This window comes from Malurus melanocephalus, unplaced genomic scaffold, assembly GCF_030028575.1.
Source record: "Malurus melanocephalus ecotype Western Australia unplaced genomic scaffold, MMel_1.1 scaffold_65, whole genome shotgun sequence".
Lineage (NCBI taxonomy): Eukaryota > Metazoa > Chordata > Aves > Passeriformes > Maluridae > Malurus > Malurus melanocephalus.
Window position 1 is genome coordinate 1809460 of NW_026623297.1, and position 18746 is coordinate 1828205.

General features: G+C 42.9%; 1 protein-coding gene across 2 annotated transcripts in view; it reads left to right on the forward strand.

The window, feature by feature from the left end:
- Positions 1 to 1567: 1567 nt before the first annotated feature.
- Positions 1568 to 18746, forward strand: part of FAM107B (family with sequence similarity 107 member B) — a 59006-nt gene continuing 41827 nt past the window's right edge. Inside the window, exons 1-2 of one of the 2 annotated variants that reach the window (XM_057366435.1) lie at positions 1671 to 1736; positions 3505 to 3621. The gene's annotated coding sequence lies outside the window, so the exon portion shown is untranslated. Of the gene's footprint in view, positions 1737 to 3504; positions 3622 to 18746 lie in introns of both variants that reach the window. The other variant, XM_057366437.1, reaches the window with a different exon arrangement.

An 18746-nucleotide genomic window follows, 5' to 3' on the forward strand; every position in this document is an offset into this window, starting at 1 on the left:
AAAGATAGGGAAATCCAGTGTTCTGCTGGCCTTGCAGTTAATTTTATTTCGTTCCTGTTTGCGATTTTCTGGCCATAAACTATTTCCCCCTCCCATGCTTCAGACGGAGGGCTGCTCACAGAGCAGGAAACTAATCAATATTTATACCGCCTCATTCATCCAAGCACATCATTTTAGCACATTTATTTAAAAAAAAAAACATCAATTTTTATGAGGTTTTTCTGCATACCGTGTCTATGAGCACCACACATAGAACAACTGTATCTCACAATACTCCTGGAAAGAGTGCTGGGGAATGAGGCTGCCCATTGCCGGGGTTGACACTGTGAACACCGACAACACAAATGCCTGTCCAACTTGGCAGGTCACAAAGGACTTGTGGAGGAGCATTTAGTATTTTTAAACATTTCTTCTGTTCACAGGAYAGCTCTGATTGTGTATGTTGGTGCTTGGCAGCAGGCTTGAATTGAACCAGATGTGACAATGGCCACCGGTGCCCTGGATTTCATCTACTTCCTAGGTTTCACCCCGGCTRCTGTTTATTCCTAGTGGAAGAACTRCTGCAAAGACCTGACAGTCTTGYAGTACAAAGCAGCACTCCKGTTCTCAGCCCTGCTTCACAGAAAACCTTTCTCCCAACTCACTCGCTGCCCTGCCCATGCTGGGGCAGTGGATTATTTAGGGTAAATTCGGTGGAAATAGCACCATCTACTGAGCACCCAACACTCTTCCTGCTGGGAATTCTGGTGCTGGGGTTTTGTAGGAGAAGGGTCTGTCCGCAGCCCAAGGGATGCTGAGTGCTCAGCTTCTCAAATTMCTGAGCTTCCCAGGTCAGGCTGGAGCTTTCCATCCCTGGGATGACTCCAGTCGTGTGTTGTGATTCAAGTCATCTGCTTTGAAGAAAAAACGCAAAATAATCCTAGTGATAAATATACAAAAGAAATCTATTTAATCCCAGTGTGTACCCCAGCGTGTAAACACATATTTCATCCCCAAATGTCTTTCTTTGTTTGGGTTCGTTCCCAAAGTCTGTGCACGCCATGCCGTGTCCCACACTCTTTCTCATGTTCCCATCGTGTAGTGCTCACTCGGAGATAGATTTTAGATACACTGTACACATTTTGCCTGGCTGGCCGTGTCCTCTTGGCCTCTTACTTAGATGGGGACCTCAATTCCTACAAGAATGAATGGTGAGAACATCCACAGGAACAGGGCTCCGGGACACGGGAAGGAACCACTCGGGGAAAGTTAAAGGCGGGCAGAGCTGGGAGATTCTCTTCCATGGACAGAGAAGGGGTTGCCGCAGGTGAGCGGGGCCGCTCAGCGGACCCACGGCCCCCGCAGTTCCCGAACCGCCCGTGGCTTTTCCACGAGCATTGTCCCTCCCGGGGCGGGGAGGCGGCGAGCCCCTGGAGCGGCCACACAGCCCCCACTTTGCCCCCGTTTCCCTCGGGATTTCGCCCCAGCCATCCCCGCCACCCCGGATTTTTCCACGCCTGACAACAAAGGAGGCGGCGGGRCGGCCGCGTTGGTGACTCAGCGCCGGGCCCGCCCCCGGCCCGCCCCGCCGCTCCCCTCAGGCGCGGCCGGGCCGGCTCCGCGCGTGTGGCGGGGCCGGGCGGACACTCCGGGGCACCGGGCGGCAGAGCGGGCAGCGGCTGTTCGTCTCCGTCCCTCCTCGGCTCCCCCTGCCCTCGTTCCCCGTGCTGCCGGGCGGGCAGAGCCGCCCCGCCGAGGTGAGTTGTGTGTGTGCTCCGCACACAAAGGCGCTGGCGCGAAGGGACGGGATATCCCAGCCCGGGGGCGCTGAGCGACGGCGGCTCCCGGGAGGAGAGGGGGGAGCGGYGGGTCCCGGCTGGGGGGGCACCCGCGCCTTCCTTCGTGAGTGGAAACACGGGGAGTTCGTCGTGGCTCTTCATAAATTAAAGGGGGAGCAAGCAGAAGGGTGCCCGGGGGTGCCCGGGGCTCCGGMGGCGCTGCCCATCCCTCYGCCCCCCGCGGRTGTCCCCAGCTCGCCGGGGCCGTGGGACCGGTGGGTGTTCGGTTCGTCCATGGGGACAGCTTTGATCCTTTGGTGACTCTTACAGACGTGGGAGCACCCCCATAGTCCCGCGGGGTCCGTGGGTGCAGGCTGGCAGGACTGGGGGAATGGGTGGTGGTGGATGGGAAGAGGAGTTGGAAAAGCAAATAAAAATGACAAATATTTTATTTCCTATATGTGGTGTTCTATAAAATGAGGATTCAGAGCAGCTGAACTTCTGGTGTGGGCAGTGGATGCCTYCTTACAGGTCTTTAAAGCAAGTAGAAGCTGGGAGCGGGACAAGCCCCGAGGAGCTGCTTCTCCTGTGCTCCACCGCTCCCACCTGGGTCTGGCWAAGTTTTCCTCAAGAACCCAAATGTCCAGGTTTTCCTGTGCATTAGCTTGAARGGCTGCGCAGCTGGCCAGGGAAACTGCTTGGAAAAACGCGTTTTGGGGATGCACAAGGGGAAGGAGTGCAGTACAGGAGCTCTGTGTGCCTGAACTTCTTGTTTGCTTTGGCCATTGAAATTTTTTGTAGCCTGATGAGTTCTGGCATAAATCGATAYTGTGCAAATGCGGTGTACGGCCGTGGCTGGCGTTGGAGTCTGGCCCTGTAAGTCCTGGGCATGCTTGTGGCAAACTCGAGAGAGCAGCAGAAACATGTGAACTTGTGGGATTTCGTTGAGAATCTCCATGGTCAAACAAAAATGCAACAAAAGAAGGAAAAAGATGCTTCTGTGTGAGCATAATGTGGTCGCTGTGTATAGTTTGTGGTGAGAATATTGTTGAAGAACTCTGGCAGCAGAACTCCTCAGTGTTGTGGTACATCTGTGTATGCACTGAATCCTGCAGCACCAGTCGGGACATTTAACTTTCATTGACTTGACAGAGAAGTAGGAGTGTGGAAGGACATTGCTGAAAATGAGAATGGTTGCTTGTGGATMTGGAAAGCAGTTTGGAGGCATTTAAACTGTCTTCAATTTCCTTGTGATATGAACAGGACATTGGGAATCTGTTGCTTTATTGATAGATGTTTTCCTAGCAATATATGGACAGACAGTGTGTGCTGTGACTGTGATRGCTGCTTGTTTGGTGTCAGCGATATTTGCTCAGGAACAAAAAACAATTGTTTGCTGAGCTTTATTATAAAGAACTAGAAAATGCCTCTTATCTCCTGAAACAAAGCCTTTATTGTCTTAATGCAATTGTGGGCCAATTTCATGCTTGGTGTAGTTCTACTGATGATGGTGGAGTTTTGCCAGGGATGATTTTGGCAGGTGAAATGTCACTTCTGTGTCCATAATGCTCAAGAGTAGTGTCGCCATACTGTCATCAGCACTTGAGTATTGTTCATTAAAATGGCATGCTGATGCTTCCCAAAAGTTAGAAGTGGAAGAATTACCTCAACTCCTCACAAGACTTTCCCRCTTGCTTTCTGCTTCAGATCTCATATCCCTTCATTTATTCTCTTCCTTCTTTTTCAGTCTTAGCATCTTTTTTCTCTCTTCAAAACTAAGAAGTTTCTCTGAGCTCCACTTCAGCCTCARGTATTTAAAGGTTTTGAGACTGTGTTGAGCCCTGCACCATCCCTGCACGACTGGGTAAGTAAGGAGCTGTATGGCAGCTGCAGTTGGGAGATCTTTCTTACACAGACTCTCCTTCACAATCTGATTTGTTTAGTGGCTCTGGTCAGTGTGTTTGCTGAARTGGCAGATTGTTTGTCAGAGTCACGAAGTGGAACAGCCTGGCTAGAGAAAGACTGACAGACCGGGCTGGGGGTGGGGGATTCACTCAGTTTTTACATACTGCCAGTTTCTCAGGACTCAGGACGTTKAGAAACAACTGGTTTTGAGAACTCTCCTTCATGACTTCGGTAAGGACAGGGAAATTACCTAAAATTTGGAGCAGAAGGGAAGGAGAAATGGGGAAAGAGAGAAGGAAATTAAATGTTTTCTCGCTGTGGGAAGAAGAGTGGAATTGTTTAACCAGAAATTGRCTCCAACAGAATTTTGGCTCTATCAAAGTTTCAAAGAAAATATTTTATTGAMTAAAGCTATGTTATCTTTGTACACGGTTAACAGTATTAAATTCATGTGGCCAACTCTTAATCTGTTCTGTGGGACTGTGGTAGTCGTAAACAGAGCCAGTTTCAATGCTCAGCTTCTGCTGAGCCGTTTTGTATCTGACACATCTGCGCTGTACAACTTTGGATCTATTTGCATCTCATAAGAACACAAAAAGAGCATGTCTGACACAGCTCACTGCTGATACTGTTCTGACACAGCATCAAAGAGCCAGATACATGCACGGTCTCACAGTGAAGGGGAAGTGCTTAATGCTTCTTCAAGTCAGTTATTAGTCTAAAGTTTGTTCTGGTTTGGCCAGACTTGATGTGGTTTTGACTATCAGTGAAGTATAGTTTGCAGCCTAACATAATATTGTAAAGAACCTGCAACTCTTCTGTGTTTACTTAAAAAGCATGTAAGTCAGGGTTTTGATGTTTTGTTTTGACATAAGACAGGGGAAAGATTCAGCTGTGGAAAGAGAACTGTTCACATGCTAACCTGAAMGTAAAGCTGCAAATTTGATAGAAAAAGCATTTTTTTTAGGAGAAAGATAAATTATCTGTTTAGAACTACATTTGTCAKTGATACTTCCACTTTCCACATCTTGCATGGTCTTGCCAGGCTTATCTCTGGTTCATTTATATTAATCCTTCTAAAACCATGCTGAAGTGGAATAYCCTGTATTTCCATTGTGGGAAAGATACCTTCCCTTTGCAGATGGGGAATAAAAGTATAAGCACAAAAAATGAGTTGCCTGTGAWCACACAGGAACTGTGTAGTGGTGCAAAAACTTGAACTCGTGTGTCCTGAGCTGTTGGCTAGTTCGAAAGGACTGCCCCTGCCAGAAGGAATGGGAGGAGAAGACATGGTCCAAAAGGCACAGTATGAAAATCGGTTGGGTTACCTGGCTGYGATGCACTCAGTGGTTCACTGCTCATCCATCACCACTGTACATGTTGGTCTTYGTTAAGACAGTGAAAAACTGAAGGGTTTTGTAGTGATAAGTACTTAAAGACACTCAAAATACGCAGGAGAGAAGAATTAAAAGAAAGGGATGCTTTTCTTCTCATTTTTATATGTACATTCAAATAGTGGGTGCTGTTTTTACACACAGGTCTCTGGCTGGATCTTTGGGAAGGTCTGTCATCTGTCCTGCTGTACAGTTGTGTGTGAGCAGGTGCCAGCAGAAGGGCAGAGAAGGCTTTGCAGAGCCAAGTGGGTCATGGCAAGATCAGAACTGCCTTTCTGTGACCCCAGCAACTGGGTGGGGTGGTTTGAGGGCAGATCCCCACCCTGGGAAACCAGGCTCATGCTATTTTTTCCTTTTAAGTGGTTTCTAAAGGGGTGGCTGCTCTTCRTTGTGCTATGCACTGACACTCACGTAGCTGCTCTTCTCACCTGACTGCTYTGCTTTGGGGCGTTGGTGTGAAGGGCTTTGCGTGTTGTGTGACAGCAGGGAGCAGCCTGTGGTAGTTCTGTGGCAGAAATCTTTTAGGGGTTATATGAGTGGGGAGCACTGGTGCCTGCAAAAAAAGGAAGGATGTGGTCTTTTCTTCTCTTTTCTGTGCARCTCAAAGCACTGAAGGTTACCTGCTACCTCTGTGTTCTGTCCCTTTGGGAAAACTGAAGTAATGTTTTTCCTTACAGTGCTCTGTTTGGTGCTTGACGGTTGTAATTGCAAAGTCAGTCCTATTTGTAACTTTGGTTTCAAAATGTGTTTCGTGCTCGCAGCCTACTTCTTAGGCTTAAGCCAGTGCTGTGTGTTTGTGCAGTGAAGGGTAGGACACCCACAGGTGGGAGAACAGTGTTTCCAAGCTTTGTCTATAAAAGAATAAGCCACAAAGACTTTGGAGCATTTGTGCTGTCTGCTGGTCTGTATCACATTTTAAAATAACTTTTGAAATCAGTATTTACTCTGCTGGTTTTGCCTGGGCCTGTAGCTGAAGGGGTAGGTTTTGCAGTGACTTGGTGCTATTTATGCTTGTAGCATAGATCTGCTCTGTGATGGACTTTATTGAGACTTTAGCAGCTTGCTTAGGTGGGACAAGGATTCTAGTTTTATGATGTCAGCAGGGAACAAAAATGCAATAACCTTTGCCTTGTTTAGCTTTATTTATCCTAGAAGCAAAACTCTTGGATTTGCTTACATTTTCAAAATGTCTTTGACGACATGAAGGGAGAAGGTTACCTTTTGTGCACATACATGCTCCTCTTCGAAGAAAGGAATTGTACAGTCACTTAGGAACAGTGGGACAAATCCCTTYCATTTAGATGAGCTCAGTTTCTTTATTTTTACATTTATACTGCAATTTTGGCAACCTATGTGCCTTCAGGATGAACTGTAAAACCTTTGTGCTGTCCTTGAGGAAATCTCAGCCTTTTACATTTACTGCCTCTCTGTGTGAGCTGCATTAGAGTCCTATTGAGAGCTTGTGATGACAATGCATGAAAAGTGCTGCTGCTATGAGGGGTATTTTAATATCCTGGAAAGCAGCCTTGCTGCTTGTTGGAGTGGGATAGGTCTCACTTCCTTTCTTGTAAGCTGTRGAGCTGAAACCCACAAATGCTGCTGAAGGAGAAACTGCCCTCATGTTTGACTTCATTTGAAGCAGTCCCTCTGCTTCGTAGTACAGTATATATTAGGCAGGGGAAACTTAAGTCTTGAAAGTATTACTGGGTAGAGGGGAACTCAGTTTGAGCTGCTTTCCCTTACTTGAATATCAGGATATTGATCCTGTGCCCCTTGAAGGGTGTCCAGTTCTTCATGCTTGTGCCCGCTGGTGCTAATTCACCAAGTCAGCAGTGTCTGAAGRGGAGGCAAACACTGCCCATCAAAGGTAGTTCAATAGTCATGGCATGCAGTGGGTTGGCGAGAGGAGGATGATGATGGCAAATAATAGAACAATTCTTTTCATTCCTCKCCGGTACAGTGAATGGGCATTTGTCAGGCCTCATGTACATACACAGGCTTTTTTTTTTTGTTCTGATGCTAATAATAAATAGAGTTCACAGCTCCGAGTAGCCAGGACGATGTGACGAGAAGTGGGTCAAGACCATTCGTGTGTGCATAACTGCATTCCTAATCTAGGCCAGCGCCTRTGCTGGATGCTTCTAAACAAGCTGAAAAGATTTCAGGGAAGCTGGAGTTTATGCTGTCAGCTGGGTGAAGTGCACCTCTAGCTGAGTGGAGCACTTAAGGACAGGGATCAAAATGAATGGTTTGGAGTAGCTTTGCATGTTAGGAGGACCACAGAAATACAGCTTCACTGTTTAATACCTCTGAAGAGTGACGAGTTTTAGTTAAAGTAAACTTTCTTCTTTCTGGCAGGATGACTTGCTGAGCAGCCCTTAAAACATGGATACTGCTCTGCTCTTTCACTGAAATATGTCTCTGCTACCTCAGTTTCCTCTGAAGTTTCACTGTGGATAAAGATGATTTGCTGAGTGTCACTTTGCATTGCTGCCATGTCCTTCAGACTTGCTACAATGGTTGAGCTCCTTCGTGCCCTTCAAGGAAGAGTGGGTGCCTGGCCTCACCCAGAGCTGCAGTTTGGGGCTTGGCTGCTGGTAGAACAAGAAAGCTAATTTTCATCTGAATCCACTGGGATTTGTGGGGTTTATTTTTGGAGAGAGTAGGGAGGAGGAGTTTGATTGGGTTATGATTTCTTTTATGGTTCTGTGCTTGGGTGGTTTTTTGTTTCATCCYAGAGCTTTTTGAGGTTACTTGTCCTTGAAGGAGAGCTATGACATATAACACAAGCTGTAATACGCTTGTTTCACTCTCATAATACCTGGCACATCACTGCTGCTCACTGAAAACAGTCTGTCAGAAATTCATGTGCAGGTTTGGGTGMGAATGAAGGAAAGGATAGGTAAAGAGTCATGGTAGTTTTGGGATTTTCTYTGGYTGAGAGGTGGTTGTTTGGTATTTMTAAAAGTAAAYCAATCTTTTCTTCCAAGCCTTAAGTACATTTGAGGCCAGTCCTGTCCAATATACAGAAGCAAACAAGTGCTGGGGGTTGTACCCAGCATGTTGGGTGTGTGGGCAGTGGGCTTTGCCAGATAAAGAGGTGACCTTTGGAAGGTGAGCWCAGCTTGCCTTGGCAGTACCCCACCATTCTGCTGTGTCTTTTGTCATAGTGAGCAGTGCAGTAACACAGGACCTGATCAGAAGTGCTCAGGCACAGAGAGTCTGGTGTGTTCTGGAAGGGAGCCCTGGCTGTTCAAGGGTTGCCCCGTGAGTGCTGTTTGTTACCACAGATGGCAAATGTGGGAGCGGGGTGGCTCTCCAAAGGCAATGTTAGTGTACCCATTACTCKTCATTTATCTGTTTGTTCTTTCAAGTAAAAGCAGGCTAAACAAGTCATAAACTTCTTTCACAAAGTATGAGCAAACATCTTCTTCCTTTGTCAGAAAACACCTTGAAAGCAAGCTTTAGAATTCAAGAAAATTAATGAATCTGAAGATCAGAAAGCATTTATCTCTTGGTGTGAAACTAAATCATGTTGAAAAGATTAAAAAAAATACATTTTTCTGAAGTATAGCAGCTAGAAAGCCAGCCTTAAAGCTGGTCATGAAAACTGAAGTTTGTGAGTGTCTGTGCCTGTAAGTATTAGTGGAGGATTTCGTTTAAAAGGCCAAAGCACATGTTACAGACGTCATTGTACAAAACTCTTTTGGGGAAGCTCCAATCTGAGTTCTTGGACCTKTCTTGCTTTGTCTGCAGTTAATGACTGATAAAACTGGGCATAAAGAGGGAGAGGTTAGAGCATCACCTGGCCATGTTACAAACATGCTACATCCTTTTCCTAATTGTGCAAAAATGCTGTACCTTCAAAGCTTCCTCTRTAAGTCAGATTTACTGAATGTGCAGTTACTGGTTGGGTTTTGCTTTGTTTTTTTGATTTTTTTTTGTGGGGTTTTTTTTTATGTAATATGTAAGCAAAGTAAAATAAATTTCCTTGCTTGAGGATTTGAGGACAAGTTAGCACATGAARTTAGAAAAAAGTGTACCAACTATTGTTTTGTTTTCCAGTGGCCTGAGGGCCCTGCCTGCTTATCACTGTTGTAAAGAAACAGTCTCTGCCCTGAAGAACTTACAGTTTAAGTAAGGAAGAGTGTGTGAATGGATATTACAGACACAAAAAGATGAAGCAGGTTGGTCTGAGGGTAGAAGAAGAAAATTTTTCCTTGCACTGAATGCAGCTGCTTTGAGGGAGAGACAGRTTTTTACTTAAACTTCCAGTATAGCATTATGTATCTGTTTAAGCTGCTTCATTGCTCATGTTGATTGCACTACAGGAAGAAATTTTAGCACTGTAAGCTGCCCCAAAGGGTTCTATATAATTTCCAGCTAGTTAGAGCCTACTTTTTCCTCTTTGGAAGCACTAAAAAAGCATCCCCTCAACCTTTATATCTATTTCCAGGTAACTAATAGGATTAACAGATCCAAGACAACGTGTTACTTTAGTTAAATGTAATCCATTTCCCAGCTTCAGCCAAAAATATTGCAGGGAGGGGAAACATTGGTCTGCATAGTAAATCTAATTTTCAAAGAAAGTGGGGCTTAATAAAAGTTAGACCCGTGCTTTTTTCCTAGAAAATTTCTGGAACTGGTGTCACTTTAGTTGTGCAATTTTAGAGCAGATGGCTCTAAAACTGGTGGCCAGCTCAAAATGCAGTCAGAGGTCAGTTAGGTCAGTGATACTGAGATACCTTTTTAWAGGAACTGGGAGAAGAACTTCAACATGAGGAAGTATTTAAGTCCTAAGGGATTTCTTACATGCTGTGGCAGTGGGTACCTGAGTAGCTAAATTTTTTATTCAAATTGTAATTCCTGTGTCTGTCTAGTCTCTTAGTAGTCCACTGGCGTGATTTCCTGTGGCTAAGTAGTTCTTCCTTCCACCAAATCTGTCCCTGTGTTGCTCGCACGGGGTGACTGCACGCAGTATCTGCCAGGGAGAGGCTCCTGTTTCTGTGGTGCTGAGGTTGTTTGTAGTGGGCTCAGTGGGATGTACAACTGCTTTGCTCCAGAAGGATGGCCGCGTTTATGTTGCTGTGTTAATTAAGGTCTTGGTGTCTGCTGTACAGAATTCTCAGTTGCTGAAGCATCCTCATGTTAGCTTTCAGAAAAGTTGTTTCTGAAGCATTTTCATTTTCATTCCCCACTGCAGAATTATGGAAGAAAAGGGAGACTAGTTGCTGAAGAACAAGTGGTGTCACCTGTTCTGCTTTCCTGTGGATTTTTTTTTTGTATTGACAGAACTTTTTTTTTAATGCTTAATTCTTTTGACTGCCAGCATCTGGTAGCATACAGAGGGAATGCTGCATATGTAATGTGTGTTCTGTGTCTTGAAAGACAAGAATTTAGAATGAACTTTAAAGTAGAGGAGTGTGTTCTTTCAAAGAGTTTCTTCCTTCCAACACTGAAATTGAATTAATGAATCAAATCGGGCATGGCATGCATTGATAAAGCAGTGCTTTGTTAAATGACTGCTGAAAGGGATTGTTTCAACCACTTCTCCCATTTTAGTATTAAATCCTAATCTATTGCAAATAAGATCAGCACTAGTAGAATCAAGAATTTAAGTTTCAGCCAGTGRTGAGTTCATTTATTCCTGTTTTCTCTCTAATGATGAAGAAGCCTCAGCTGATTTCCTGTTCGGGTTTGATGCTTSTCAAGGCTTGAGGTTCATCTTTTTTTTATCTCCAGAATCTCACTTTGGTTTAGGGTACTTTTCGCCCTAAAAGGAAGCTGATTAATTGACTGGTAAAATGGGTACAGATGTAGTTAATTTACTTCGTTAAGTGCAGATGTTTTGCATGCAAGGAAGTTGGGCAAAGGTTGTATTTAGAAAGCACCAGATTATAGACACCAGTCAACAAAACAGTCAATATCACAGAAAACTTATTGCTGTAAAAGCTATGACATAAGGAGCTCCTACTCCTCTGAGTATTTTCCCCCAGGAAAGGGAGTGGAAAAAAATTCRGTACTCTAATACACAGTCATTCAGATTCCTAAGATTAAATGACTCTGTAATCAATGCACTCTTTTTAAAACTGTCATAGTTAGGATGCCATGAACTTAGCTCTGGGTAGCATGGTTTGCTGCATGGGAAGCTTATGAATTGTACTGTAAGATATTGTCTCTTTGAGGAAGGAAAGGATAGGGAGTTCAACAAGCCATTTACAAAAATTACAGTAATTCCAGTTGATGTGGGCAAACTGGGTAATTTTTTCAGTCTGCATTTGCAGAATTTTATAGTGGTATATTTGAAAAACTAACTGTGTCAGAGTAAACACATCCTTCCAATATCTATTTAAAGTACATAAATATTTATTATTGTCCTTCTTTTACAGATTAAGAAACAAAGGCTGAATTGACTTGCCTAAAGATATAACTAATTAATGCAAGGATCGAATGTGAACTTGGGACTTTGAACTAAGAGAACAGCAAACAAAATGAAACACTGCAAATGGAAGCATAATGAAAAGATAATATAAACTTTATATTTCAAGYATAAACTCACTACCCCAATATAGAAATCATCTTCCCATAAATGCCTTTAGGCAAGTAAGCAGCCTAAAAAGATGTTTTTTACTGAAAACAGAATCTGTTTAGACCAGATCATTTCTTCACTTGCCAATTTTGTGCATCCAGCATAATCCCCATTAAGCTTGTTGCTTCTGAGAAAATTCCTAAAGGCAAATTGGAATTAAAATTTAATTTTCAAATAATTTTATTTCAAAAAGAGAACCAGGCAAATTTACACTTCATCATAAAGAGCTGCAGCAAAATCCTGCCAGAAATTTCATTTATTAATCTCCCAGGTAGATGATTGGTGTGAGTCAGCTGGGGCACTTGTGCTAAATGTGGGAATGGAGCTGACTCAATGACAAGTGATTGGCATTATTTTATGGGCTGCAGCTTCATTAATGCCAGTTTTCCTTCTGTCTTGGTCAAATGTTAATTTTCATTGCAATTTTGGCTGAGCATAGCATAATATTTTTTTAATGTGTTTAGGAAGTTTCGTAGATCACAAGGGCCACCCATGATCATTATTTTTTTAATGGAAAGGATGGTGGATCTCCAAGCACAATTCCATTATTCTTTTAATGGAAAGGACGGTGTATCTCCAAGCACAATTCTTACTTCTCCAAATTGCRTGCTCTTAGGGTGGTAGCACACACATGGTGCCTGCACCACTCCARTGTTTGTGCATTTTGGAAGAACAGTATAGTCCTGTAACAGGGTTTGGGATTTCTCTCCTTGTCTTCTGGTTATTAATTTGGAAGGAATTTTGGAAAGAATTCATTGCAATATCTAGTGGTTTTGGTCAATACCTTTGTGTCACTTGTGAAAATTGAGAGAGGSGGAGCTTTTAGTGGCATTACTGTTGTATTTTTTTTGTTTCTAAACATGTTAAGAGCAGGGCAAACATTTTCTAGTTTTCTGGGCTTCTAAATGTATTCTGTACTGGATGTTGTTTGAGTTGCATTTCTTTGCCTGAACTGTCTTGTTTGCTCTGGTGTTTGTGATTCATTTGAATGAGCACTAGCCAGCACTTGAATAATGGAAAACCTAAAGTAAATAAGTGATAATGCCTGCTAGAGAATCAAAAGGTTCTACAGTGAGCCGTGGTGCTCTTTAGAACAATTTAAATATCTTTCTGTAAACAAACTGTTGAATGAAGAGTGGTTGAATGGAAGTTGAAAAGCTTGAATCATCCAAGTTTGGGACATTGAAAGTCTAGATGAGATTTAAGGGTTACTAGTTTGAAGTTTTTAGAAGGAACTAGAAGAGCATTCTGAGAAGGGCTTTCTTTACCTTTGCCTGGGGTTTAGAGTTTAATCTAGAGTTTGGAGGGTTTAACTCCAAGCAGAGAGTTACAGTTTCTTTTCATATAGGGCAATTTTTTTATTGATTAGTAGCATTGTTTTTTTTTCCTTAAAGTGAAAGATGCTTGAGATTGTAGAGTCTGTAAGTAACCAGTTCTGTAAGTTGCCAATTCYGTAAGTAACAGGAAAATTGTGAAATGACTGGAAGCGGTTCTTGAAAGAATCTGAAATTTTAATCATGTTCATCACATTGATGGTGTGTTTTTGCTAATAGAAGAGGTATTGTAATTTAAATGGGAATAATTTTGGCCTCTGAGGCTTTTTTTTTTTGTTTGTAGTGGGGTTTTTTGTTTGTTTTGTGTTGGGTTTTCTTTGGTTTTTAGGAGCGTTTTGTTTTGTGGGATTTTGTGTGTGTGTTTGGTGTTGGTTTTGGGTTTTTTTTCCTTAAATGTGTCCCAGAAGCCAGAACTGTCTTACAGGACACATACTTTCAGAAAGAATGAGGCAGGCAGATACATTAGAGTTGATCCTTTCGTCATCATCATGTTTGATAAATCTTGAAAGAAAATGGGTCAGATTGTAATATTAGACCGTAAAAAAAGTGAAATATGAGATAACAAAAAAAAAAGGTGTATCTCTTTGTACCATATGTATTTCTGCTACAGCCTGAAGCTGTACACTTTCTATCTGAGCTGCATGAGATAAGCTTGCATGAATCTTTTATTTCATCATCACAAACTTGACCTCTTCTGTATTGTGTAACTATTATCATACAGGTCACATGTGCTCAGTGTGGGGATCCTCCAGTTTTGCCTTCCATAGACCTTGGTTTTGTTACTCTGACAATTCATTTCCTGGCAATTCATCATTCAAATTCTTTGTTTGTTGTTGTTTTTAACATTCTTCCAAASGTTGTTACTTGCAACTGTTCTTTTGGCAGCACTGAACTGAAGCCYACCAGAGCCTGGACTCTTGGCACGTTTCATTGCTCAGCCACGAGTGTACATGAAGTTTAGGGAAGTTTCATGGAGGCTTCAAACCCCTTAAAAATCTGGCTGAAACTGGACAAAAGTTATGAGGAGGGTTATGTGTGCACTTTTGTGTTATCATACAAGAAATCTAAGAATGTTGTTTAACTTAAATTCCTGACCTGGCCCTCCCTATATTTCCTTCTTGGTTATGGAATGCTCTCCCTGGATATGTTTTTGCTGCTTAACTTTGTACCCAGGGAACTCCCTGTGGTGGCTCTGGTTTTGCTAGAGCCATAATGATTTCATTAAGATGTGGGTATSAGAATGGCATCCTAGAGTTGTCCTACTCGTGTGTAAATGCTTTTCTACATCGTTGTTACCTCTTTAGAAAGTCTGTTGTGCAAGCAAGCCGCACCGATTTCCTTCAGTTATTTAACTGGCAGTTCGTGGGTAGCGAGTGGGAACAGCAGATAATGCTTTTGCTCTTGCTGACTTTCTGACCAATGAACCACATGAAATTTTGTAAAGCTGGAGGCGGGGAAAAAACCCAGTGTTTTTCAGTCCTGTTATTTGGTTATAGCTGTAAAGGGTAATGCTCATTTATCACTTCCTTTTAGAAGTTTTCTGTAACTGCATGAACTATTCCTGTAATTCAATGACACGTGTATCACAAAGGCCTGAAAATKGGAACAGATCGGAAACTCCTGTTATTTCAAATTATGTAGTTGTAAACTGGCTGCAGGCCTTTGAGTTGAAAGACTAAACATTGATTTCAACATATTGTTGGGTTGTATCACAGAGAGATAAAAGTTGATTTTACATGAAGTGGAAACTTAGACATGCTAGTGTGGAACTCAGTAAGCCCATGGTGAATGTGCATTGGCTGCTCACAGATCATATCGTAAAGCAATTTATTTGTATCAGTGGCCTGTCACATCATGTAGGATCAATCTTTGCTTAAATAGRGAATATTATTAACGAAAGCTACTGCAGACCTGAGCTTGCATTCTAGCTGTGATATCTCTGTGGTCCAATAACCACATGTTTTATCTGGTTTTCTTCCCAGTGCATGAACATGCCTAGTGAATAACACATGAAAACCAAATATWACAAGGGTTGATACATTTGGCCAACTTGCACAGTATAAGGATCTCATTATTTTTTCCWACTTCCTGCCTTTGTTTTTTTATTTGAAATGTATCTGTCTAATACAGCATTTCTCTTTAGCAGCCTAGGCAAGGATTTTTCCCCTTTTATCTGCAAATTAGTCTTTCTATGGGTATGGCTATGTTGAATGATGACCTTGTTTGTTWTTTATTTATTTTTGTGGTAGCTTTTTTACTTGGATCTTGCAGTAAGTGACATAGTTATTGTTTGTTATTTTCTTTTCTTTGTACATCAAGGAAGGTGAGGGTCACATTCTACAGGGGAGGAAAAAAGAAGGATGTCGAAATGTACCACTTACTATTATCAATAAAACTTTAATTAACTATATGCTCTGTCTGGCTTCTTGCCCATGTAATACATAAAAACTAGAGAGACTTTCCTAAAACATTATTACTGGTTATAAAAAATACTTATGTTTCCATTTACACAGAAGCCTGAAGAAGAATTGGCTGGCAAGTCTCGATATGCTAAGAAATCTTGATTATTCCACTTACGTATTTCCCTACATTTGCATATTTGCACTGGTGTATTGAGGAATCACCTTTATCAAGCCAATCCATATTTAAAATTGCCTTAATATATGCAAAGTATGAGTCCCATAGCAGGATTCCTGTTGACATTCTTGTCRGGTCTGCYCAGGGTCTGTAGCATCACAGAATRGTTTGGGCTGGAAARAACCTTAAAGATATGTAGTTGCAGCCAGCTACYATGGGCTGGGACACCTCCCACTAGWCCAAGYTGCTCAATCCCCATCCAGTCTGGCTGTGAATGCCTCCACATCATCTGGATTTACTGCAGTATGGAGGATGCCATCTGCAGAGCTCCTGGGAGAGGAGAGATCCTGTTGAACAAAGCCTGTGCCTTGCCTTCTCCTGTACCATTAACYTGTTTTCTCTTGATGCCATGTCTTGCTGCAAGTGCTGTTCACCACTCAGTYGGGATTTAAACTGTCTGGGTAGGAATTGGGAAGCTGGGCTGCCACTGCAGATGGCAACTCATCTTGCCTTTCTCAGGAGGAATGAACCTCCCTGCTCCAAACTTCTGTGAGGTTTTTGCTAATTCTTAACTTTTTCTGCTGGAGACCAGTAACGACTTGCCCACTTGTCCAGAAGGGATTGAACCCGTATCAGTTGATGTCCTTTGGCTGCATTTGCAGTCATACATAATGAGGAGGGARACATCTCTGACTGCCTTGCTTTACTTTTTATTCCTGAATCTTMTGTTTTTGTCTAATCTTCAGGCTCAGACAATAAATGGGGTTTAACTGCAGATCCTAACACTGAGCTGATTACGTGCAGATCTGTGGGTCAAGCATTAAGCTGTCTGAAGGGACACTTGCTGTGTTGCCCAAGATGAAGCAGTGTCTTGTTAGATCCCCATCAGACAAACCACGTCACTTGTGTCCTTCCAGAGCCCAGTGGTCCCTGGGTGCCATCCTGTGTGTACCACACAAGGGGAAAATGCAGGGGGAGCATCTGCATCACCATAAGTGCAGCCCTGGCATCAGGCAGGAGCTGGGACTCCTGTCAGCTGCAGGTTTGTTGTGAYTCTCCCCCAGTCACCCTCTTGTGGGTGCTGTGGGATTGTGGAGCCCTCTTTCCCAAGCGTCACCTTCATCCCCTGCTGCACGATCCGGTGGCAGTGTGCTCAGGATGCCCTTGTGTAGTGTGGGTGCTGGCAGACAGGGATGAATTCCAGGCAGTGTTACCCACCATTGAGCCTCCCCACAAAGGCTCCTTGATTGCCCATTTCCCATAAATTGCAGRTGCTGTCAGAGGATCTCCCAGCTCTTTCCTTGGCAGTATTGTTTCAAGAAGGCATTTTTAGTAGCTGCTTTTCTCCATCAAACTTATTATTCTGGCATGAATCAGAGCTGACTTAAATGCAGGTGAAGAATGACTCCCTAAGCCGGGGTATCTCTACCAGACCCCAAAAGCAGATGATCTTTCTGCCCATGAGCTGTCCTGAGCTGCTTTCATCATGACCATATCCCAGAGCAGGGTTTGAYACAGCTGATAGCAGCCTCTCCTGACAGCCTGCAAAGGGTGCGGGAGAAAGGAAACACCATCCTGGAATCCCACTTCCTGTGAATGGAGAGCCCTGGACTTCCCTGGGTTCCTCCTTGGGGCGCAGGAAAACTCATAGTTTTCTTCCAGCCCATTTTTTTCATTCCCTGGTTCACCATTCGCATAAATTTCCTTTTAAGCAATGTTTACATTTGCAGCTTTAAAAATGTGSGAAAGGCTCTGCCATGGCAGGCTGTAATACAGTGCAAGTAACTTATTTCAGAGCTGGCCTTGCATTGCTTCTTGCCCTCTCATCTGTCATCAGCTCCCTCCTGTGTTTTGTGAAGTTTTTGCTTCACTGCTGACAGTGGCACAACAAAAAGTGAGCTCATACAGAGCTCAAATTACTGTTGAACCAGTTCAGATCTGTTTAATGGAAACCTTCCTTCTCCAAACCCTCTGGCACTCCTTTTAGTTAAGTCATAAAACTTYTTCTGTTTGAACTTTGTGAAAACAAACCCCAAACCCTTTCTGTGCTAGTTACAAAACACTTTGATTCCTTTCCCTGGTTTTGTTTCACATTATTTACTGAACTCCTGCTGGAGTAGCATCTTGGGRTAAAAAGACACTGCTTCTTAGCTGMACAATTTAAATTTTTCATCAAGGGAGATGTATAACCAAACTCTTTGTGAAATGAGTTAGCCATCCATTCTACCTCAAGCTCYAAGTAGGAAGTATGGAGCATTTCAAAAGCCGGGAGTATTTGGGCGTGATAGGGTAGGTGCATATGCAATAGTATTTTATCAGCTATGGACAAAAAGGAAAACTTCTGACTGGTTCTGGCAAAAGCTGCCCTGAGTGTATGACTTTGGGTGTATGTTGTGCATCTGAGCTCATGAGTCAAGGGTGAATTTTTGCTTATTACTCTCAGTGGTGTTGCGTGAGCATCAACCCGTATTTGCAAAACTCTGTGGTAAGTGTCTTTTCCATTTTTAAAWTTTTTTTCCTGAGGSAGAGATGTGCCAGCATCTCTTGTAGACCTTGCTAAGTAAATTTCATCTTTCGTGTTCTAGTTTTGCTTTCTGTGCTATTGGCTAATCTGTTAGTGATGCATAAGTTTAAAGGTATCTCAGTTGCACAGTCATTCATGTGAAGAWAAAAAAAWTGTRTTTAAGTCTGAGGTTTGTCTCTGAATTGCTTATGTTATTCTTGTCTTTTTGAGATGGGTGATGTTATTACGGCAGTGTGTGGACAGCTTTTTTAAATTATCAGTCTTGCATTTGTGCAGGAAAACCTTTGCTAACTTCTGCATTCAGAATTTCAGCAAACCCACTATCACTACAGAATCGTTTGGGTATGGATTCTCTCCACTTGCTGTGTTTGACTTTCACAAGGATCTGTGCATGTCTAAAAACATTTAATGAGAATTGGTAAGACACTTTAGCCCTGCAGACTTGTTTCTCTGTAAGCATTCAGCAAACATCATTAAGATCAATGGTTTCCTGTGTTTTATTAGCACAGCCRTTTCAGCTGGTCCTGTAATCTCACGTTTCTTTTTATAACTATTTTATAAGGAGAAGGACCCAGTTAAAGCAGTTCAGGTTTCTCTGTTACAATGCWCTAATCCTTGCTCTCATTATAACAAGTCTGTCTTGGCTGTCCATCTGCTGTGCTTCCC